The sequence below is a fragment of the Nyctibius grandis genome, chromosome 5 (assembly GCF_013368605.1).
Source record: "Nyctibius grandis isolate bNycGra1 chromosome 5, bNycGra1.pri, whole genome shotgun sequence".
In the NCBI taxonomy this organism is placed as follows: Eukaryota; Metazoa; Chordata; class Aves; order Nyctibiiformes; family Nyctibiidae; genus Nyctibius; species Nyctibius grandis.
In genome coordinates this window covers 88,908,695-88,933,488 of record NC_090662.1, presented here as the reverse complement: position 1 = coordinate 88,933,488, position 24,794 = coordinate 88,908,695, and the positions used below count along the sequence as shown (strand labels likewise).

At 39.9% G+C, this 24,794-nt stretch overlaps 1 protein-coding gene across 6 annotated transcripts in view; it reads right to left on the bottom strand.

Annotated features, from left to right (window-relative positions):
• Positions 1-24,794, bottom strand: part of EPS8 (EGFR pathway substrate 8, signaling adaptor) — a 155,414-nt gene that overhangs the window by 93,424 nt on the left and 37,196 nt on the right. For all 6 annotated transcript variants that reach the window (XM_068400707.1, XM_068400708.1, XM_068400706.1 and 3 more), the window contains exon 2: positions 10,184-10,328. The gene's annotated coding sequence lies outside the window, so the exon portion shown is untranslated. The remainder of the gene's footprint in view (positions 1-10,183; positions 10,329-24,794) is intronic.

Here is a 24,794-nt window from a genome sequence, read left to right as displayed (position 1 = left end):
TCTGTGGAGCACATAACCCTACTCAACACAATTTGATAGGAACACATCAATACTGTGTAAGCTGTCAGCTGAATCAGATCCCTATTAATCAGCAATTAAGTCTACCAAGAAAGTGGCACAGCAGTCTCCTCTTTGCCCGAAATGCCATTCAGCCACAGAAGACAAAACATCAATGCAGCCCTGTGTTATATGAGGTGCATGTTGCATGAGCTGCATGAGAGCTACAGTGTGTTAGCAAGGGCTCTTAAGCCATGGAAAGGACACTGACAGGGATGAAATTGCATGGATGTTAGGAGCTTGGTAATAAATATGATGCCTTGCCACACACCCAGCTTCAAACAGAGCGGCCAGTGACACAAAAGCCGGTATTGCGGGTTTGCCTTGACCTAACTGGAGAGTAACTGGGGAGTGAAATGTAAATTCTGCCAGCAGGAAAGTGGCTACTCTTTGAAATCGCACAGTACGATTCAGACACCCATGCCCTCTCGTACCGACTGGTACATGTGTTTGAGTGACCAATTGCAAAGAGAAGACCAGCAGCAAGAGGCACAACAGTGACTACGACAAGTGTGTGTTCCTCTCCTTAAAGGAAAACAACTGATAATTCCTAAGGCAGCTACCTGGTTACTTAACATATACTGCCCACAAATACAAGAAAGCGGATGGCAGGTATAGAGGAAATGAATACGGTTTTGTGTCTCTCTTTAAAAAACACACACACACCCCATCACAAGTGCAAACAGCTACAGCTTGATATTTAGCTGGCTGTTGAGGGTTTCAGTTAAGTGGCAATCTGCGGGGGCTTTTCTGCATGCCCAAACCAATCATGCCACCAAAAAAGTAAATTTCTTAAGGCCTAATGAAATTTCAGATGGTACAACTTTATCACAGTAGTGTTTGACTATGGAGGAGGTGAAAGTAAATTGGCTCCAGGTAAATACATTTGGTAATAAAGTATCCACAACATACTTTATTTTGGATACTTACATTTGGAAACAAATGTAAACTTTAGCTCATTGCTTCTACATGACAGATGCTATTTATTTACATACAGTATACTACTATACTGTATGTGAATAAATACCACAGAGCAGCCATGCTCTTTTGCCTCTAAACAGATCTTCCCAGATGCCGTCAAGAACAGTAAGAAATTCTGCATGGCTTATAGTGGGCCATGTTTCACCTCACTTACTGAAAGGATTTCGACAAACAGTAAACTCTCCCATTTATAACCTAGGCTGCATTAAGAAGAAATCTTGTAGGTAAAGATATTGGTAACAATATAGTCTAGTAAACATTTTCATAGTTTTACATTTCCTATACATCAACAGATCTTTCATATAGAATTTCTAAATAAATAAACAAAATGAAAGAAATTTCCATCTCCAAATGATAGCAAAGAGTATTTCAGCTCCTGCTACAATAGCGACAATATAAACTCGGGAACTGTAATAATGACAACATAGGATTACCTATTAAGATGTACTACATGAAAACTCGTTTGCTAGCAATTTCAAAATGTTTTGCTGTCCTTCACATCGTTATTGGCTCGATCATCCCAGTTTCAGACCTTCACCAAGAACTGCAGCGAGTAACAGAGATTACAAAACCCTTCAGTCAGCGCTGTCTATTCCTTACCCCGTTCCCAGCTCTGCATTTCCAGGAACAAGATATCTGTGCATGCCTGATAAAAATTAAACCAGATGCTAGAATGCTACTCGCAACTACTCGTGAAAATACAAATCAGAAAAAACTTAACATTTTACACAGCACTGATCATACTGCTTATGCTACGAATTTATCTCAGCAATAGAAACATTAAACCTCTATTCAGTCACAGATATTCACAAAACATATTATTCATCTAGTTCCACATGAGAAACTAAAGATGCAGAGTACCTAAACGCCTATCAGCTTTTCTGCTTAAAGCATACCATGGTGCCAAAAAGCTGATTTTTTAAAACAGTTGTAAAAACCAAAGGAAAAGAACCTGGTTTTAAAAATTAATCATTTCATCCTTAATGATCAGTACAGTCTAGACAAGGTATTGAGAATTTAATTCATAATCCTCTTAGATATCGATGCTGACTCTTCAAAATATCCACGCAGCAGCGGGCTTGGCATACCCTGCCTGTTCATACTGAGCTTGGAGAAGGATGCGGGAGCCGAGAGGGCTGGTGCTGTGCACAGACATCTGCAGAGCTTCTTCATGGAGACGTCGCACCACACAGCTCCTCCTGATGCGGGAAGCTCATCCCTTTCAGTGTGCTCTTCATGTTCACCTCCATTTCTCTATGTGGGAAGGGGAAGAAGAGTTTTCCTCTTTCCTCTCCTGCCAAATCCCTCCGTTCAGGCCCAACTTGTGAAGTCTGAAAAGTTGAAATCAGAACCCAGCAGGCTTTTTCAGAGGTCTCAGCGCTCCCAGGGAGGAGGAACACATTAATCTACAGGTTTGCAGAACGAGGCTTTACACGTGCTCACTGGTACGCAGCTTTTACTGCTTGTTAGGTCAAATGGTGAAGGACTGAATACTTACTCTGTGTCTGCAGTTAATTTACAGATATTGCATGTTTATAATCCAAAGTCCCAAGTGGGTGTTCAAATGAGTGCCAGATCTTAATAACTGTATTTTAACTCTATTAAGTATTTTAAAGGAAGATAACAAGATACTGCCAGCTATTAAGCAATGGCATTCCCCTGCTAAGTTCCCTGATTAAACACACACAGGAAAACAAACGTACTCTACAGAAAAAAAGAGCATGTATTGACTCCTTCTGTCAGCCATATTTTCTTAACACAAGCCAACATCAATCAGTCTCTTCACTCAATATGCAATTCTCACCATCTCCATGTGGAACACGTTAATGATCCTCCATTAAAAAAAAATCATCTGGAGTTATCAGGTACATGGCAATAACAGGCTCTGGTATACACAGTGCTGCTTTCTACATGTTGAAGAAAAGTTAAGAGGTTCTTCTCTTACTGTATGACAACAGACACTTCATTTCAAAGACACTATACTAGCTTTGACTGACACAAAATACAAGCTCACAAAGCCAGTCTGAGTGTTCTGTTTATTGTTTGGGGTCCCCCCCCTTCTCTATGCTTCTGCCAGCACTGAATTTAGTGTTAATTAAAGTGCTGGCTTGGCACTGCACTAGGAATGCAGCAGTGATGCAGCTGCACTGTTGAGCAGCAGTGCTTGCAGACTGCAACAGCAAAAGTGAGATGGAGAAGCTTACAGCAGAACCACGGGTGGACTTCACCCTCTGCGTGAGGTCTCCTGCTGCCGCGGGCGATCTGGGCTGCCCAGACAATGTTTATCTGACCACTGACAAAGGGTTCTCTCTGCGGTTGGAGACCACGACTGAGCCTAGAAATAAAATATGGCCCTCCTACTACAAAAATAAGAGTTTTGCAGTGGCAAAGGAGGCTGTATCTCTGTTCTGCTCCTTCAAGGAAGGTTTTCTTCCCCGAAGTGAAATGAGATAATGAAAATTACATACTTGGGTAAACATGCAATACTCTGGCAAATGAGCCTCTGCTGGAAAGAAATGCTTTTCCATAGAGCTATACACACTCCCCAGCACAAGCCCAGTCCTCCCACAAAAGTCTTGGTGAGCAACAAACTGGGGAGAAAGAAAACATGAGAAGTTACCTGTGGATAAGACCAACAGACTGCAGGCTAAGAATCAGCTGGTTTCCATATCCAGTATGTAATTTACAGAGAACATTACTAAGGATCGAAGCTTTCACATAAAATTATGGGAACAATTAATGCAGTCAGCAAATGACCATTTGTTGCTCTCAAACATTGCCTTAAATGCAGCTTGCAAAACAGCCTCAGCAGACACGTATCACCCTCCTCTATTTGCAAATGAAAATAAGCAACGATGCATGTGTACTGGGGGGGGGGGAGCAGCATTGCCTCCTTTTGCTGATTTTAAACAAGCCATGTCTTTTCCTCTGCAGCTCATCCTCTGAAGAGCATTAATCTGCCCCAATGCTACAATGAAAAAATGTAAAGAGCTGGTGATGAGGTTCATCAAAGGGTCAGGATTAAAAAACAAGCAGCAAGCACTGCATATGGTTTCTAGAAAGCTTACTGCGGGTCATCTCCTAATTTCAGCCTACATCTGAACACCTATCTGCATGTCAGTGCAAAAGTACTGCTTGTGGTCACTTTGCTCTCCTCTCAGCAGGCTAAATCACAGCTCTACAGACAAAACTGCAAGGGTATCCCAGAACCCATCCAAGCACACTTCGTTTTGATATTTTTTTTTTCTTTTTGGCAAACAGCACCCAGATACTGCTCTGGTGTAATCGGGTCTCCTGACAATGTGAAACTCACACTTTAAAGAGCCCACTGACAGATGGATTCAATTTAAAGCATGACTATGAACAGCTGCTGCTGATCACCAGCTTGTAAAGCGAACTCATTCATCACAAAATATTTCAAAAGACTGAACTGAAACGGAACAAATGAATTTGAAGAAGTACGGGAGGTGAGGCGTTAGTCTTGGAGAATGTTTCCGTTGTAAAAAGCACTGCTATGGTCCTGCTATTAATTTATTCCTGTAAACACTGGCTCCAGTCTATTAGCAGCATTCTCCAGATTCTCAAAAATCCAGGAAGGGAGCTTGAATAAGGTATTAGAAGAACATAATTAAATGCCCCTTACTGAAGGTGATTTTAACTAAGTGAGCCACTAAAGAGAGCTGACAGCATGTTTAAATTGTGCTGGGGAAAACTTCAAGATCGCAAGCTTCAAAAAACTGCTGGAGGGAGGGGAGGTTATTTCCCCAACTGCTCTAACTCAGCAAGAAATCCCATCAGTTGTGCAAGGGGGCCACACGCTCTGCCTTTGCCACCTTCACTTTAAACACTGCGAGGGGCCTTACTGCTTTTAAAAAGTTTTCATCTTCCTCTTTGATCCTCCCCTACAGCTGCAGTCAAGAAGAAGACAACCTTCAAAGTATCTAGCCTCACAAATGAAACCACAAAGTATGATGATCTCTGAAGAGATCAGAAGCTGACACAGAACTGAGTAATTCACACTTTTTTAATTCAGGAATTATGGAGCAAAAGTAGACATTTTAACTTCACTGAATTTGTCATGGCTGTGGGATCATCTCTGAGTGACTCAGTTTTTCCCAGAGTACTTCCTACAAGTTAGGTATGGGGCAGCTTCACAGACATTGGGAACAAGGGCAATACTGAGGGAAGAAAATTCGCGGGTGGTAACTCATTCTTGCCAGCTTCATTGGGTTTTCTAGCAGGGTAAAAATGTATAGTGCAGAAAAGTGGGACTGCATTTTGCTCAAAAACACATTTGACTGGTACCTTGCTGGTTATTCTCTCCTCCGCAGCCCAGGAGCAAAACTAGAATTTGAAAACAAGTAAAGTTTCCAAGACTTGAAGGCAATTCTTTACCTAGAAGTGATATTTATAACATCTTCAGACAACTGTACCCTCAAACTATACTTGTACTAGTGTGACTTCACGAATAAAGCATGTAAGTCTCATGTAAAACATTCATACATATATTCCAATTTTCACATACTTTTGTATCAATATGCAGTTGTTACATCAGATTTTCATACCTTAAGATGAAAAACATACTCATCTTTTTTGAGCTGGAGTAAATTTAGTACTACTTTGTTGTAATATTTATTGGTAAATGGAGTGTAAAAAGAAACAATACTAACCCGCAGATGGTCCCCGGGTTTTTTCCTCTCTCATTATAGAAAATGAAATCTTCACAGAGGTAAAAAAAGAAGCCCTCTCAGATAATAGCATTTACCTCTTTTCTTCTACAGAGTCAGTCTATTTCCCTACCTACCATCCTTCCCCTCAAGCCCAGGTAATGAGACAAAGCTCGGTGTCGTGAGCTTGTGCAAATAAGACGTATCAGCTACTCTGCAACTCCCCTTCCACGCAATGGAAAAAAGCTACCGCTTTGCCATCACCCAGTCTCCTGCTAGCTGGCATGAAAACAACGTGAGGAAGTGATCGGTGGATTAAAATCATGCCAATAACTAGCTCTAAGACAACAGTTTTGTTACTTAACTCATGTTGGGGAGCAGCCGACCATTGCCAGGATACACGCTCTGATGCGGGGATGAAAAGCCGTGCGTGCAGCAGCATTGTCTTCTCTGCAAGAACCAAGGCACGCGCGCACTCTTGCTCACACACCCTCCGCAAAGGTTATTCATCACCACAGCAACCTCTCAAAACAAAGGTGGAAGCCAATTCAAACAGCCCTGTTCCTCTGATGACAGAGGATGAAGGGTGTTCTCTGCCTGCACCCTAACAGGGGGCTTTGTTTGCTTAGGTTTGTTCTTATGTCATTGGATCTCATTTACTAATTTAATTTTCAGCAGCCCAGCATGCATGCCCAGAGCAGAGAACGGCCGTACTTATGCATTAAACAAAAAAGTTCTTCTATAGCCCCAGTTAAAAGGACAGAGAAGAACTGGCTGATGTACAACTCCTTGCCACATGGCTGAGCAAATACCGTACTCTATTACACGTACCCACCATCACCCCACCTTCCCCACACCCTCCCCTACGTACCAGGAATAGCTGCTGTAAAATAAACACCCCACCTAAAACCAAGAAAAACCCCAACCTGTTTAACTATCATTTCTTCCTTCCTCTCCCCGCACCGCTCCTGCTCTTCACATCCTCTTTCACTCCACGGGAGCTTAATGATTTTGGATACGTCAAGGAAAGCTGATCAAAACAGTAAAATAATTGTAAACTCAGCACAAACAAAAAGCTGAGCGTCTCTTCTCTCCCCAAATCTGGAAAGAACAAACCTCAACCCTTCCTTGAGTCACTTGAGGAAAGAGATTACGATGATTTTAAATCTTTTCAACTACAAACCAGGAGGAAGAAACACTGACTGTAATGACAAGCTGTCAACACTCAGCGAGCAACGTGGCGCTCATTCGTGACACTGATCCTTCGCCTGCAGAGCAGGGTACGTAGGCATCAGCAGCCACACCACATGCAATGCCAATACTCAAAATGCCCAAATTTCTCTGTTTCTCCAAAGGCAAATCCCACATCTGAGCAGCCAGGTCTTGAACATCCTGATGTGAGAATGCCCTCCCTATTGCCAGGCTTTAAAAGATAAGGTAACCATGTGTTTTGAAATACATAATTAAAAAAAACAATGGTCCCTAGGAATTTTTTTTTAAATGAAAACCACAAGTGATTGGAGCAGATAACAGTAAGTCTCAGAGCTTAAGTCTCATTTACTCCCATCAAGAAATAAGTTAAATTTTGCTATAGTAAAGCCACCAGAAATACCCATCTAGCTTCAGTGACTCCATGGATCTAAGCAAAATGTATGCTAACAAAAGGGTGTTTTGATTTAAATCAATTGCATAAGCTGGTATTTTCTTAAGTTTCAAAATGTTCAACGATAGCTGATCATTGCTCATTTGCAGGTTTATGATGGTCTGCAATTTCTGTCAGTGTGTTTCAGCACCTCAGCAACATAAACAAACATCTTGGGCAGGAGGTTCATTTACCTGATTCTGCAATATTGTATTAGCCAATCACTTTGATGTAACATTGCTCTGACAGCAGAGAATGCCTATAATTAAGAACTAGAAATGAAAAAAAAAAAACAATCAATTTAAAAAAAAAAAGTATGAGAAAATTCAGCTTACAGGAGAAGATTAAAACTGCAGTTTCAAGAGACCACACTGCATTTGCAGGTAGCAAAAGGCAACTGAGCAGGATTGAAAGCAAAGTGCAAAACACCATCTAACCCCAAGTGCAGGACATTCCACATATGCTGCACTTGAAGCTCTACGCTCTATCGCTACAGAGCTCTCAGAAAGAGAAAAAGCTGCATTTGAGCTCACACATTTTTCTTAACTGCAGCCATAGGCAAACCCATCAAACTGGATGTATCTGTAGCACAAGGTGATTTACGTCACAGTGTGATCTCTACTTGACGCGATAAGCAGGCGTTGGCTGACTCCATCTTTATTTGTGCAGTGAATTTTCAATGTACCTTCTTGATTACCTTGGTTTTCAAAAGAAGTCTCTCCACACAGAGATGCTTTCCCACCCACACTACAGGGTAGCAAAGGTTTTTGCTTTCTCCCCCATGCTGGCATCCAAGCTTGTGAGTCAGACTGGGACCACAAATACGACAGACAGCAACTAGTCTTAAATTTGGGACCTTCCTGACCAAGACATAGACGTACTTCCATTGTAAGAGAATAATTTTGTCTACATGAAATTATTAAGCTTCTAGAAAATCTGCGGTCTCTAACCTCTAAAAATTGAATACTTACTGGTGAAAAAAGTGCACCTACCCAAGTAATAACGATTTTAAATAAAAAACATGGCTTCAATTACTACCTTGCTTTCTCTATTTCTACGCACGCAGAAAATCAATTGCAACAATTTTAAAACATTTGTCCTCCAAAGCTGCTGGAGTTAGCACTAAAGTTGTTATATTATTTAAGCACTGGGGTTCAGAGTTCTCGAGCAATATAAAGGAACTGTGTGTACCTTTAGCAGTTCCCAAGATAGCAGCTGTTGTGCTTGAACTGGAGCAGGGAGGAAACCGGTGATAAAAATGAGGGGAACTTAGGGACAGGTATCTTCCAACTTGCAAAAATACAATGGATACTTGATAATAGCACCAAATTTGTTTTTCCAAATTTTCCATTAATTAAAACATAGTGGTTTTAGCCTGATTTAATAGACTACTGGACCTTGAAATAATGTACTTGAGTTCCTTGTTCTGCCTTTGCCTCCTCCAGCATAAAGCCAGAATTACCATCATAATTTTTCAGTCCAGAGTAATTTCCCAACTCTGCTGCTAATCAAGTTAGCAAGTACACCCCTGTATGGCACCGAACTCTGTGTTTTTGTCCAAATATTCCAGTGAGCACTCTTAACAAGATGGTAAAAACCTGAAAGCATCAGACAAGAGCCCAGGACGTGTATTTCCCTTCCCGCACCCACCCTTACAAGAGGCTCCTTCTATCTTCCCAAGAAGATAACTTCAGGCGGTTCTGCTCAAAGCACCAATCTTCAACTCTGATATTCATAGGAAGATTCAGCATCTGATGCTGAGCTGTATCGTGACAATGCTTTAATGGGACTCTACCCATGTATAGAGAGCCTACTTACCACCAAATTTCAGGGAGGTGTTTAAATGATTAGCAACAGCTAAGGGCACGTGTGTTGTTTTTAATAGCGAACGTGTGCTTTGCAGACCAGGCTGCATCTCATCAATAATTCCTTGGTGCAACACTCCTGGGAAGACAGCAGTCAGCCCAGCATGACAGTGTCTTAAATAAAGCAGGGTGTTACAAGGTGCAAGGCAGCACTCCACACATTTGCTGTCAAAGAATCACAGCATCTCAGCTGCTGGAAGAAGCAGATTGCCGTTGTTTTATCGAGGAAAATCACAGATGGGAGAAGCTGACTGGAAACCACCTTCCTCTCAAAGAAAAAAAATTGCTAGTTGTTATCTTTTGCAGAGAGGGTATAGCTAGTATTGAACGGAAGACAGGATCACACTTCGGAGGTCAAAACAAGCACACTCGTTTCTTTACAAAGCTTTTTCAAAAGGAAGCTGGGCATGAAGTTTGCCTGAGTACAGCCACATGGAGATTTAAACAAGAAAAAACAAAACAAAACAAAAACCATTCACTTACGTAAAAGGCTTTGGGGAGTTTCATTTTCTATTCAGCTGGAAAGGGAGTGAACAAGCACACACGCGCATTTTTAATCATCCTCGTGCTGACAGCAGCCAGTCACTACCTCTGTTATCAGAGCCCCACAGCTTGTATTTCCAGGCTATGAAGTGCTAAGGCAGAGGGTATGAAACCTCCTCTGATTAAAAAAGCACGGTGATATTGTCTAGTACAACTCATCAACTGCTATAGATTTGAAGTTTGGCCTCACCAGGATATTACTCATTCAGTGGAGGGAGATGAAAAAATAATCCATAAACACACAAACAAATTGTAAGGATTTCCTAAGATTAGCTGGTAACTTGGATCGCTCTAATTTTCTCTAAGCTCATCAGTAACCCTCTGGGAAAAAAAAAAAAAAGGTCTTTGCATCCAGAAACTTACAGTTTTCAACAAGGTGCCAGTTGTTAAAGAGACAGACAGAGAAGCTGCACTTATATACAACTCACCAGTGACCACTTGTGCAAATGCCACGTGCCTGGGATTAAAACTTCAGCCTGGGTAGATGCTGTCCCTGCCACTGCTTGATTCAGCTCAAGTGGCTGGCATCTCTCCAGAGTCACTCAGAAGGCGGATGCCCAACAGGACAAATCACTGAAAAAAATAGAAAAGAAACAGGTTCAGCTTTGAAATTCCACTGTGCATTATACAATCAGTCAGACTTGCTAAGCGCAGACTTCTTAAAATGTTATTTCCCTTGCTGTTTAAGAGGGAGAAGTATATTTCTGATTAGAGTACATCCACTACTTTCAAACTCTAAATAGGAGCAATATCAAAAAGAACTCCTCCATACAGCTAACGTGAACCTGGACAACTTCCACCCAAAACCCTGCTTTCAAACACAGTTTGGGGCTGGATCCCTCTTCAAAGGTGTTGTGAGGAGCTTACAAAGCCGTGGACAAGACAGGCTCAGCAGAGCTGAGAAGGCTGCAAACCCAAAGGGAACGAGAGCGTAACACATTTTGTAAAAGCCTGGTCAAGCACAAGGATGGAGGTATTGGTGAGAGTGGAGCCCCTTCCTCACCTCGCATCCCTGTCCCCATCTGGAAGCAACTGCTGCCCATGTAATCCCTGTGCTCCTGGCACTCAGCCGTGGCCGAGGCAAGCAGGCCAGGGTTGCGCTAAGGCACCAACAACCACGTGGCCTGGATGGGAGAAAGACGGGACAAAACCTGTTTGTATTGAGAGAAACTGGGGGCAGCTCAAAAAACTCCACACAAACCAACGGGGCTGAAGCCCATGGGGCACTTGGGGAAGAAGGATGCAGAAAAGTAAGCAAAAAGAGAAAACCAAGGTGAAAGGCAGAGGAAGGAGACAGCAAATTTTTTTTGAAGGGGACAACTATGGTATTCTCCCATTTTCTCCTCTAATTTTTGCCACCCCTCAGTTTGAATCCAACATTCAAGAGCATGGACAGGCTTAGTCCTTTTCTATTTATTTCTTTAGTCATATCCAACACTTCACTCTAATCTGGTTGTACATAGAGGTCACTTCCAGCTTCATAGATGCACCATCCTAAGGGCTGATCAGTCCTTTAAATTTCACCAAACCTGCTCTATTTACAGTTGTATATTTTTATGAGTTACTCTCTTTAAGAGACCATTTTGACATTATCCCAATTCTGTGTTTTCTATGAGAGGTTCTATTCCCCCTCCCTTACAGGGCCAACCCTGCAGTGATGTTTTCCATTTTACGATAAATCCAACTAAAAATAATTAAAAAGCACAGATCAATTTGATATAGCAATAGAATTAGGAAGAAGCAGTAACAAGTCAATCTAGTAACAGGACAAGTGGCAATAGGTCAAGTCAGTCAATCTGAATTGATCCAGTAGTTGCATATTAATATAGAAAGTAGTATATTGAGCTAGTTTATGTACTGAACCTTACCTTATCAAGTTGCTTACTAATACGATCAGATTGTAGTGGTGGTTTATCTGTTAAACACCTAAGTCTGTCAAAAACTTAGAATTCTAATATTTTAAGGGGAGACAGGTGATTAATGGTTTGCTGACCAGGAAACCCACATTGAAGAAAGGGCAACAAGTGGGCACAACACATTAAGGCAGGATGGGCTGCCTTCCATCCATACCTCATTTGCCAGCCACGAGCCTCAGCCTTTCCCAGCTCACTGTCCTTGAGCAAGACCCTCTACCCCTCCATGCCCATATTCTCCCTTGCAAAACATGGATAAAGGTGACAGTCTTCTTAAAATACGAGTGCAAATGATAAGGAGCACTCTAAGAGCCAGGTACGGTTAGTAGTACATCCAATGCTTGCCAATACCCTGGGTCAGTGTGCCACTGTTTTCAGTTGACCAACGTCAAATGTCAAAAAAGCAACAAACCAAAAAGCCTTCAGGAGCAATCACTGCGAGACCTTTGTGTGTAGGTCTCTACATTTCAAAAGGGTAAGGGGGCAGACACAACCACCTGAGGGTACGCTAAAGAGGAAAAAGGGACATGCTCAAAAGTTACCTCTAAATAAAACAGGGTCATCTGTAAAGCTCTGAGACAGGGGAATAGGCTTGGCTGCATATATGTATATGTACATATGTAAAAAAGAGGACAGACTTTTCCAATAGTAACTTGTAATCTCAGTAGCTTCTTATGCAGAATTCAATTCTTCTCAGCGGTATAGAAGAACTAAAGAATTCTGCTAAGAAAAGAAAATACCAAACACTAGCACATTCATTGTTTCCAAGCTCCTTATCTCCAAAATTTGTGACGGGTTTTGGGATTCTCATCTGAAAGCCAATGTAAAACAGAAAAGGAAAAAACAGATTTCACTGATGACTCTCAGAGCTCCTCTTTGCTAATGTGATTTTACTGTTTGCATCTCTGGACATGAACACAGTTAATGAATAATGACTGTGCAAACAAAATATCAGATAATGATGGGAGGGGGAGGGAAGGACGAAATAATTGCGTTGGTGGCTTGGATTGGCTTTGGCATCAATTAGAAAAATTGATGCCCTTTTAATTATAGGAAAAAGGCTTTGCTAGAAAGATAAGACAGACAGGACAATCAAAACACTTTAGTCTTTGGATTTGAATGTATGGAAATGGAAAGTTTGCAAGGTTGGGGTTTTTCAGTGTGTTTTCTTTTTATAATAAAAAACGTAGTTATTTCTCAAAAATGTCATCTGAATGTGTGTGTAAAACTTCAGCTCACTTCAAAGGAGAGATTTGTTCTGTTTTTATCGCTCTCTGGGAATATGACTTACTACAAGTATGACCGCCTCCAACAAGTTACAAGATATCTTTCATTTCCCTTCTAGTAAGGGCCCAAGTCCGCAGGAGTTACAGCCACTTGAAGAATCCGTCCAATAACCTATCAACATCACTTAAGATCCTCCCCTCATTGGTTCCACTGAACATATTTTCAAAAAAGGGCACTAGAGATGGGTCCCGTTTGATTAAGGTTGCACAGTGAACATTTCTTTCCCTGCTCTTATTTGTAATTCCAGCAGCTCGCGCCAGATTCTCACATGTGAGAAATGCCCAACATAAGCACATGGAATCCATTGTCCTCATTACTCCTTTAGTAACTCAGAATAGCTTAATAATATCCTTTTTTAAAAAAAAAAAGTTAAACAAAAGGGAAAAGGACATCTCTCTACAAAACTCACACAAAATTCCTCGACTACCCCATAAAGAAAAATCCCTCCCACTTCTGGATGTTTTACTGCTACTCTGTACTTCTACAGCTCTTTTTCAGTATCATCAACAATCACACAACCCATATTTACATGATCATTTCTACAATGAGATAAAACCAGTTCTGAATAAGTGCTATTTCATAACCTACTTCTACTGTCCTACAATTTATAATCACCCTTTCTATTATTCAGTATCTTTCATCAACAGATCTCAAATAGTGTTTAGAAGATTTAATTATATTGTCAACTACTTCTGCAGATGTGACTTACAAAGTGAAAGCACAATTATACAAAGCAGAATTTATCCAGGAAATAGGAACTGCTATACTTAATCTTGCAAAATAACTGAGAGATAATTTAAAGTAAGGTATCTACAAAGAATAGTGTCTGTGCCAAGAGACTGTTTGTATTGGTTTTGCAAAGAGGGGACAGAATGTTCTCTTCCAAAGAACCACAAAACAAACTTCCTGAACCAATGTGAGTTTTCTTTTTGCTTGTATTTAATCCAAGGAAGTGCGGCCTGGCCAGACTTACTTAATAAGAAAAAAATAAATCAATTAATTTGGCATAGCCTTGTCTTGAAAAAGCACAGTCACACCCTTGAAAGTGAGTGGACCTGGCCACCTGAACAGATCTAGAACCACTGCTGCTCCGTGAAATTAGTAATAATAGCCTGGAAGGGGGGTTTTTGGACCATTTTTTTAAAACCATTTTTTCCATAGCATTCTAAGCACCTGTAATCAACTCTTTTTTTTCTGCTTTTTTTTTAAATGCTAGTCTCTTGATGCACACCAGCAGGGTTTAAGAATGTGGAGATGAGAGATGTAGCATGTTGAGATGGTAAAGAGGCACAGGAAAAAGTACTTGAAGCCATCAAATACTAGTTTATTTAACATAATATTTTGTTTTATAAATCAGCCATATAGGTCTTCTACTAAAAAGAAAATAAAACAACAACACCCCCCCCCCCCCCCCAAAACAAAACAAAACAACACAACTTCATCTCAGCTTTTACCTCCTTCTGTCTTTCAGGAACTGATGGGTAAGTCCACCCAAAAGGGAAAAGTTTCTTTGCAAGGCAAAGAGAAAAACATTACTGGTAAGAGGTCAAAAGAGACAATGTATTGTTTAGTGTGATGTTTCTGTAAACCCTGTTTAGAAACACTTCTTAAAAGATTATATTCAACAATATAATTTCAAAATGCTGCACTACAACCCCACTGTAGAAGACTCATCCTAAACAGACTGATAAAATACTCCCCAGAACTGGGAAGGATATAAAAAAAGACAGAAACCTGATGGAAAGACAATAGAACTGCAAAATGTATTTCATTACTTACACTGATACAAAGTTTCCTAAATCTGAGTCAGATGTCTAAAAGTCCATCCTCATTGCTGCAGAAGTTCAAAATTGCTATAGGGTTTTTTTTTTAATTATTGTTACTGTGATTTGAATGTTTATACCTGCCTTGGTTCTGTACATTAACGCCAGACTTGGTTTATTAACAGCTGTTAGATTATTTCAGTGGCTATTTACTTGCCACTGTTTCCTTGTTTACTTTTGCCTTTTTCCCAGTTTCAACTTCTTGCAGTGTGAACAATGAAATCTGTTTTACTTTTAGGTTCCTCTTGCCACAATGTTTCAGTTTCAAGCTCTGCAAGGATCAGGTTTATTAATTTGAAAACCAATCAGTACCATTTTTATTTTGTTTTATTTTGAAATAGGAAACAAATTATATTAGTCTCAGGTTTTATAAAAGTTGTTTCCATATATTCAACTTGCATCCACTTCTAAAGTTGAGCGCATAAAAGTTACACTGGCAAATATATTCATATATAAACCCTTAGTCTCTCTACCAGAGGCACATCTTGGTAGCATTCCTAAAGTTATTCTTTTTTAAATTGAAGCAAAGAGAGAGTATTAATAAAAGACTCACATGGCTGAGTTTCTGCCTTTCTGAAGTCAATAGATGGTCTTACGTTTCAACGGACCCAGGATTTCTTGTTAGCGCTACAGAAGACAAATCTGTCTTTTTAGATACATGCATGTGGTAAGAAAAAAAAACTGAGAGTAGCATATTGTTCAGGAAGATTAGATTGTCTTCAGAAAACGCCACATATTTTAAAAGGATGCGCATAGAGGGTATCGCAGTGGGTAACAGACACATGAACGTCAGTGGTTTGAGCATAAATTCCCCGCCTACTCCCACAAAGGGAGAACATAAGATTGCGAACGCTCTTAAAAACTACATCGACTTTCAGACCTTTGACAAGGACTGACGGAGCTTAAAGATGTGCGGGAAGCATCACATGTGGTATCACAAAAAGCAGTAAGAAAAATAATTTGGTTTTTGGAAAGGAGCATGGGGTGCAAGAAGGGAAAGGTGTCTTTCTAGTCGCTCTGAAGGGTGTTCAGAGCAGAGCTGCTCAGCCCTTGATTCTCAGACTTACCATGGTCAATGTGTCTTGAAAAGCATTTTAAATACCAATTTCCAGATAATGACTTGTGGCAAAAACACCCATCATATCCCTGTTCACCATGAAGATAGTTTGCATCCCCCCTGCACCACCCAAAGACATTTCATTTACTTCATTTTCTTTCATCCTACTACTGGTTTAGAAGGGAACATTGTTTTCCACAGGTGCTCAAAGCAGCAGAAACTAGACTGTGAAAAGTAACTGTGCAAGTTCTTCTAGCTGACCTTTTTTGCTCAATTCTCCTATTCAGCAAAGGGGAAAAAAAACCCAGATGACATTCCACAGAAATAGGGAAACAAAGAGGATATGCAGGGACTGGGGTAAAACAACATCCACCCTTTGCATATCTCAGCACTAGAGCCTACCAAAACGTCCGCTGTCCTCAGCAGCAAAGAAAATGAACTTTCCCAGCTGCTTGCTATCAAGTCCTTCCTTTGCTAGCCCTCTTGTAAAATGAGAGCTGAAATAATTCAGGCAATTGTCCCACTGTAGCCTGAAAAGTCAGGTTCCTCTTATTTTTTCAGAACGGCAAAGCATGCTACACAAGATGCCCAGTATTCATACTGAAATCTAACAAATAAACTTGTCTATAAAATTTGCTAATCTTGCCATTTGTAAACTTATTATAGCTCTTTTGTCTTGTGAGACTTCTAGAGACATGGAAGAAGGAAGCCAGAAAAAAGGGAATCACTTCACAAAGAGAAGGATGGCGAACAAGCATGAAGGAGCAGTCAGTAACTAGACAGCTAAAATGACAATTCATGGCCAACAGGTGAATGACTGAACAGTTGGTTCAGACTGGTATAACTTAAAACTGTGCAGTTATTAGTCCTTCCTGAACCTGACCCTTCCTAACTCTGTTACCACACTGCAAGACTGCATCATCAGGAAGATCTTGAATCTTTTCTGTTTATGAAGGAAAGCACAAAAATCAGGCAGACTTTTGAAATCACTTCTACAAAGAAAAGCACAGAGGTTTCCACATTAATACACCTACAGAATTCCACTGCATTACAGCCACTACGGTAATAAAAAGTTATTTTAAGCACAGCCTGTAGTAATATAAACCGTTTTAGTGCCAATAATTTTCTCTTTGTTAGCTGAGGAGCAGGGGGAGTTTCCTCATCATGACATAATCAGAAGTTGCTTCCAAGCTATATCAAAACTTGGATTCATGAAATTTTTATCCCAAGAGAAGACAGAGCACACCATATACATGGCCTCTGAAACACCTAAAACTTCTATCAAGCTTGTATAATTTTCTTCCACACTCAAGCACATCAAGTCACATTGTTTATACTCAGTAATAAAACCAGATACTTTTCATCAGTATGTGCTATCCTTTCCCTGGGAATCACAAACAGGCACAGTACCAAGACATCTGGATGCCACAATTTGCAGTTCATCTCCCCATTTTCTCAAACACAATTTCTTACCTATGCCTTTACATTTATCCCTAAGTAGAATCACTGATGTTAGAGCTCATCTAGTCCACTGCGGTCAAAGCATTGTACCTGTAAGTGATGTTTTCCAGTCTCTTCTGATATTGCCCATCAAGGTAAAAAAGCTTCTGCTCTAACTCAAAGCAACCTGTTATGAAACTCAGCAGCTAATGACCTTTTTTCTTCTACTCCATCATCAGTACTGACCACAGTCTTTGAACTCATTATTATTTTCTATACGACCTCTACTTCATGAATTAATGGTTTATCAGAATTTAATGTGCTTCATTGTATCACATTCCAAGTTAAATCATCCTAAAAATTAATGTAACTATGAAAAGCAAGGTTTGTAATAGCTTGCCTTAGCCTAGTAATGCAGCTGGGGAAAAAAAAAAAAAAAAAGAAAAAAAAAGAGCACAAACTTGTTTTCAGGCCAACTATCAGGTCTAACAAAAAAAAAAAAGCGACATGTTATTTTATCAGAAGAACCAGGAACCTAACAGCCTGCCTACTCTGCAGTAAGGACAAGGTGGCAACTTTCTTGGGGCCACTCTATTCCTTCAAAAGAATATGCAATGCTCCCAATAGAGCATAACTACTAATTCCTATAAAAAACAGATTCAAAGAACAAACCATATTTTTATAGTACTTATCACTACCACTTTACCTCTTCTATTGTAAGAGTTCAGTGCAGTTCCCACTGCACTGGTACACATCACCAGGATCAATCCAGACTGGAGCAGGACTCTGTCCAGGACAGAGCCTGCAATACTCTGAAAGGCAGGCATTTCTGGAGACCTTGGGCTAAATATTCTCCTCACATCCTACCTAACAAATATGACAGTTCTTTTGCTGTAGGACAAGGTCCCCTAGCTCCATTTCCTGTAGGTGATGACTGGTACCAATGATGGCCAAGTACTCATAAGGAGCCCTAGGATGAACAACAATAAAGTATTATTCCTTTAATCAATTTCTACTCAGCTACTCCCAAGCCTGAGTAGCTTTCTAAGAGGTCCCACTTCTTAAAAAAAAACAAAGAACAACAAAACCCACCACTTATCTATAAAGGTTTTCTTGCTAATGTTTCTTTTATTGAAGTCTATTAAAAGGTAATGTTTTCAGTAACGTCTTGCAGTAATGCCCTTCTACAAGTTAAGGGTGTACAAAAAGGAAACCCTCATGGTTAAATATTTAAAGTGTCACCTTCCAACTTTTCTATACATCTTTCTTCCTCTGTTTTATAATTTTGGAACAAGTGTGTTTGTCCTTGATCTGATCCCAGTTTCTTTTTGACTTTTTCATATCATCTCATCTGTGTTTTTATTTGTCATACTAACGAGAAGCTGATTTTGCAGTGTGGCATGTATAAGTACAGAAGTCTAATTAACGTTCATTTTAGGCCAAGAGTAGGATTTACACCACAAACAAATAAAGCCTAATCCTGGGCTAACATCATACATAAAAACAAACACACGAAAAGCTCAACCTCCCTGCAAACTGAAAAAAAAAAAAAAAAAAAAAAAAAGAGCCCTAAAGACCACAGTTACATGGACACTTTTCCCTGGCTCTATATTAACCTATCTGCATACCCCTTGTATTTCCACCGTACTTTTGCCTGGCAATTATGACCAAAACTCAATAACCTAAAGCAACACAGCTAGACAAATTCAGAGCCAATCAGATAGAATAAGGACATTAAAGATCTACATGACCAAAAGGGCCTTTTGTGCATCCCATCCAGAAGCAAGAAACATGAAGGCTAGAGGAAAGTCAGCCCATTAAGTTTCCCAAGAATGCCTAAAATTTTGTCCTGCCAACATCAACAAAGTATTTTGTGTTTGGTTTTGTTCACTGCATAGAGTCCTGTATTATCATTACCAATGCTTAACACACACAAAATCCCTCTGAATAAACAATCCCTAATCCAGCATTCCATCATTTTAATCTTACCACCAGAATTCTACTGGGGAAAAACAGATAAACAAAAGCAGAAATCCACTCTACCTATTTAAAATAATGTTCATCACCTTGTTATTTTATGCATTCAAAACTACTTTTAGATTTGCAATTGTGGCCATAAAATATCACATTCATGCTGCTGAATCAAAAAACAAAACCTCATATTGGTAAACAAACTCCAGAAAAAGGTGGATAAAATAACATTCACTGTAGGCTGAAAGAGGTTATGCCACATCTTTGCATGGAGCAATAAACTCGGTGCCAAAATACAAAACTTAAGATAGGAGGCTGCAATGGAAAGGGTGACAACATGAATACCACAAAATGCATCTTACACGCATGTATTACCAGGCTTGGAACAAAAGGAGAAAGCTTTTGCTGTGTTCAGAGCAGGTTTAGTACAAACCCATGAAGCTCCTAAGCACAACACTTTTCATTTCTTCTCTTCCTTACCATCTCTCCATTCACAGAGCAAAAATCTGGCAATACATCCCAGAATAGAACAATTCTGCAGCCTCAAGATTTGCAGAGGACAACAAACGTATCCTAAACTGAAGTTGCCTGGTTGGCTGTAAGGAAACCAGATTTTTCTGCTAGTAGAAGAAAGAACACAGCTCAGCTGAAGTGGGTGAAGCATTGACCAAGGCAACAAGGGCCCAGTCTTAAACTCTTACTAAATACACAGGTTTGCCCTTGAATACAGAATGGCTGTGTATGTTGGTATTTTAATTAAATGTTAACATCTGTATCAGTGCAATTTATTAGATAGTCTAATAAACCACAGCATAACTTTTCCACAGAATTGGGCTCAGCGACCTGCTCAGAAGTTTACTAAAAGCAAGGAGAGTGGCTGGGTGCTCGGCAAACCTCTCAAACTCTGTTACGGCAAAACACACTAAAGCAAAGAAATAGGAAAATCTTGGTAACTCTCCTGGGAAGTTTTATTTCTTTGGAACATTACAAAAACCAGAGAAGAGAGACATCCCTTTTTAAGTCTAATGAAGAAAGTAACAGCTACCAGCCTAACTGGAAGCCAACCTTTCCCAATTGTTTGAAGGAGATGTGATGAGGTGAGAAACTCTAGAAGCCTCTCCAGTATGTCAGGTAACCCACTGCATTATTTACATAGCCCAAGCAGTGTTGTTTGTCTTTAACTTTAAAACAATTTGTGCACCCTTATTAGAGGTTAATAATAAATCCACACTGTTTGCCAGAATGAAATAAAGACTGCTAAAATAAAGGAAGGATGCACATGGGAGATGCACAGGGAAAAGAAGACAGAGAAATCTTCTGATGCATCAAGATCATACTCTGGAGGAAATAGTTTCATTTCCCAGGAGGCTCGAAACACTGCTGTCAGTGTCATGCCATGTCAAAAAAAAAAAACCAAAACCCCAGACATAAATCAGCTACTTCAGGTTGTCCACCTAGGACACAGGCCTATGAAATACATAAATGATGTCAGTGGATTACACCAAGCACACCCTGTGTGCAAAAACTTCCTGCGAGTTTCTAGGAGTTGTTTTAGAACTCGATGAATGAAGAAACGGGCCGAGGAGAAGTGACAGCTTTTAACTACAGTGCTTCTAAAAGAAAGACCAAAGCTAATACTGTCTTTCACAGCTCTGGAGCATTGAAATGCAAAAAAAATACACTGGTGATGTCTATTTGTGCACAAATTTTCTTATGAGACATAAAAAGAAGAGATACGAAAGAACACTAAATCCACCCTTCAGAACCAGAAGTGGAGAGATGCCTTGTTGTTTTGAAAGAGGGCAACACTGCCCCTTGATGAAGGCAAGTATTTAAAAAAATTTTCTATTGGATGTAAATCAAAAAAGCTATTTTCCTCAGAAACAATCAATATACTTAGACATGCAAAACTGATGTCTGTTTTGTTAAGATACAGACATCCTCAGAAGTTTAAGTAATTATGCATGGTCTCACACATCTAATGACTCCTAGCACAGGTTTAAATTGAATATATAAGTCAACTTAAGAATACATACCAAAAGCACACATGTAAGTGACTACCATCTTGATCTCTTTTAGCTTTGTCCTCCTTCTATCATGTGGAAATATACACTATAGGAATTTTGTTTCTCATATTAATATTAGGATTACAGTTGCAAATTTTCTCAAAACAATTCACAGGCTTAGCATGACAAGACAGGCTTATCAAATGAGCTTTCTACCTACTGGTCTGAAAAATACTCTTCCCATGAAGACAAAATAACAGTAGCCAGTGTATTACTGAAAGTCTAACTCAAGTCTAAAAATAATTAAGTTAAAATGTATTTACAAAAATGTGAATTGAAAATGTATTTACATTTTAACCAGAAAAAGTAACGATCTGCTTGTCTAATGATCCTTTCAAGCTTTAAACTCTGCAATATTATCAATATTATGATTTTCTTCTTTTTTTTTTTGGCCCCTCCTATTACAGGCTTAAATTTAATTACGATTAATTTGATTTACTGCCCCTCTAGGAGCTGGACAAACATAACTAATATACTAGGCTGAAAATTCAATTTTTGATTAATGGGCTTCAACAACTCCATGGGGACCCTCAAGTCCTTAAAAAAGTTAATCCTCATGTAAGTGTTGTGGCTTCAAACTCTGGGCTCTTCAGTGAGGACACGCTAAACTCTTTCCCCACCCAAAGGAAAACAAAGATGTGACAATTCTCCGCAAAGAATTAACAGAATAATAGCTGGAAGTACAGTGAAAAGGTTCTTTGTCTTGAAAGGCATAAATGCATCTTCCTGCATAAGAGATGATTGTGTTAACCAGGACACTGCTTATTCTGTTACGCTAAATATTGCCTCAGGACCTCAACCAACCATGAGATGGCAAGGCTACATGCCTATTTATTAAGTTGCTTCAGAAGAATGATGCTCAGGCCAGGATTTCGAAGTTCTAAATCTTTCCTTATAGGAAATTAATGTAGATGCAGGATGACTTCGACTACAGCAGCAGAATGAAGATAAAGTACTCAGACTGGGCACTTTTTCTTCTAATTGAGACTCAGGTAGCTGTTTCACTGAGAGATGACACGTTCCACCTACAGTGTAAAAACACCTAAGCACTTGTCTGTAATAGCTTTAAGCTTTATCATGTATGATACTCATAAATTAACCAGGAAAATATTTGCTTAGTAGAGATGCTGGGCCAGTGATTTCACAAGATCCCCCCAGTTACCCTTGTGAAAGTAGTGAGATTAATATACTCCACAGTCTGTAGAGCAAACAACATTAGAACAAATTCTCTCGGGAAAACTAGGCAGGAAGATGCTATATTTATAGAAATGGGAGTTTAAGTCACTTAGTTTATTTTTTTAACCACTCATTATTTATACCGATACTGGCAATGGTGGGATGGCTGCTGAGGAGACCAAGAAAAAAAAGTTTTGATCACAGTGTTGTCAACACACAGCTGGGAATTCAAATACCTCCTCCCTGGTCCTGCACTGAGCAGCAATAGCATGGCAAAGCTTCATTCCTAAAATGCTACTGATTTACATGAAACTGCCAGAAAGGAAGACTGCTTTCAGTGTGCAAAACCAAACACTGTGGGCACAGGTGGATTAAAAAAAGAGAAATGCTTATTACCCAGCTGCAAAAATACTGCAGCCAGAAAATGACAATATTATGTTTAATCACCTGTCTTCCTGAGGGAAGTAAAAATGTTTTGCATACAAGACTTACTCAGAGACATAACAATTCACAGAATTAAAAACATGACATATTTTTCAGTCTAACTCTTCTCTAGGTACTTGAAGCGCATTTTTGTTTGCGCTACAACCACACAATGCTGATACAACAAAGAGCCTCTCAGCCCTGTAAATCATATTTTTAAATTCCAGTGAGACATGATTATGTGTTATTCAGGTTACACGTGGGCTCTTCTTGACAGCGTGAAAGCTGGAAGTCCTCTAGCCAGGCAAGAAAATAATCATTTCCTCATGTATCAATGCTTAGACAGTTCCTAAAGATCTAACTTTAGCTTGGCATATTGTTTTTTAGAAATCTGCAAATCCTTTGTGATTTGACAGTTTCCAGTATTATTTTGACTGTGAATCTCCTTGCAAAACCAGAGATGAAAATCACATTCCTCTGTCACAGCCCAACGGAGAACCTATCTGAGCAGTGATGCCCAGGTCAGCACTTCCCAGCACAAGCACTAGGACACAGCAGCAGATACAGGAGCTCTCTGCTTAGCTTGCACACAACAAGGAAGAAGAGATTAATATTAGAGTCTGTTGTTCTTATTTTTCCCCTTTGTAAGCTGTTACAATCCCCATGTTTCACTTCATTATGTTCCAAGTTAAGCAACACTGCAGAACAAGGAGGAAGTTGGGCAAATGTTTCCCGCTAAATTTGCGTAAAGGAAGGGAAATATCTATGGCCTTATAGTTATTCTCAATCAGTGTCCCGAGGGCATAAACTATACCTGTTCTACCTAGCTGAATCGCTATTTGCATTCAAGTCAGGACTGAGATGCAAAGCATCAACAACAGTTATAATTACAACTACTTAAATATTACCCCACTCCCAACCATCGGAGATCATAAAAGAAAAGAAAAAAGAACTGTGGACATGCAGAGAAACTCCCTCTCCCGCACCTCCAGGAAAGGCAGAAAGGTGACTGGGAGCTTTGCTTTTTGAAATACTTAACGTTTGCCTCCTCTTCAGGAACACCTCCAGAGAAAATAAATTACCTATGGCTTCCAAGTTGGTAACAGAGCTGGTTTGCAAGCATGTCTCAGCATAAGGCCTCAGGTCACCACCCTAAATTTCTTTGTATCTCTAGCCTTGAACAAGTTCAACTTCTTTACTAAAACTGGCTCCAAAAAAAAGAAAAGGAAGGAAAAAAAAAGAAAAACCACAACAAAACAAAAATAACCCCCAACATCTGTAAGGGAATATTCTCCAAGGGCAAAGAGAATCTGGCCATATTAGTTGAGAACTAGATTTCCCCCTGTGCTTCTGGAAGGATTAAAAAAAAATAGGAAGAAAACAAAAAAGAAGAATCACCTCACAATATCCTGGCAAATGGAAGCTATGGAGCTTTCCTCTCCGTGAATAAGGAAAACTGCCTCTTACTTGTCAAAGTCATGGAAACCCCACCATGAGCAGGGTCTAAAGGCAGTTTGGGCTCAAGAAAGATCCAACTGTTCTTTACTTTTTTACCCGATAGGCACCACAGCCATCACCCAATGCTGCAAATAAACTGATGATGAGAAGCAGGCAATAGGAAGCTACCAGCTGGAACTAAATAAATATTTACAGATGTCCCAACATGCCTAGCAGAAATCCTACAAAAGTTGAATGTAGCAAGCTAGCAGGATCTGACTGTGGTGAGAAAGACTGTTATAAAGAATTGTTGGCATTATCAGTTAGTCCAGGTACATCTTGACTGAATTTGCACATGAAGTACACCTACAACCAGCAACAGAGATTGCTGTCTCTCCCAGCCTTTCTTCTCTCTCACCCAAATGTACTCCAGAACATGAGACCCG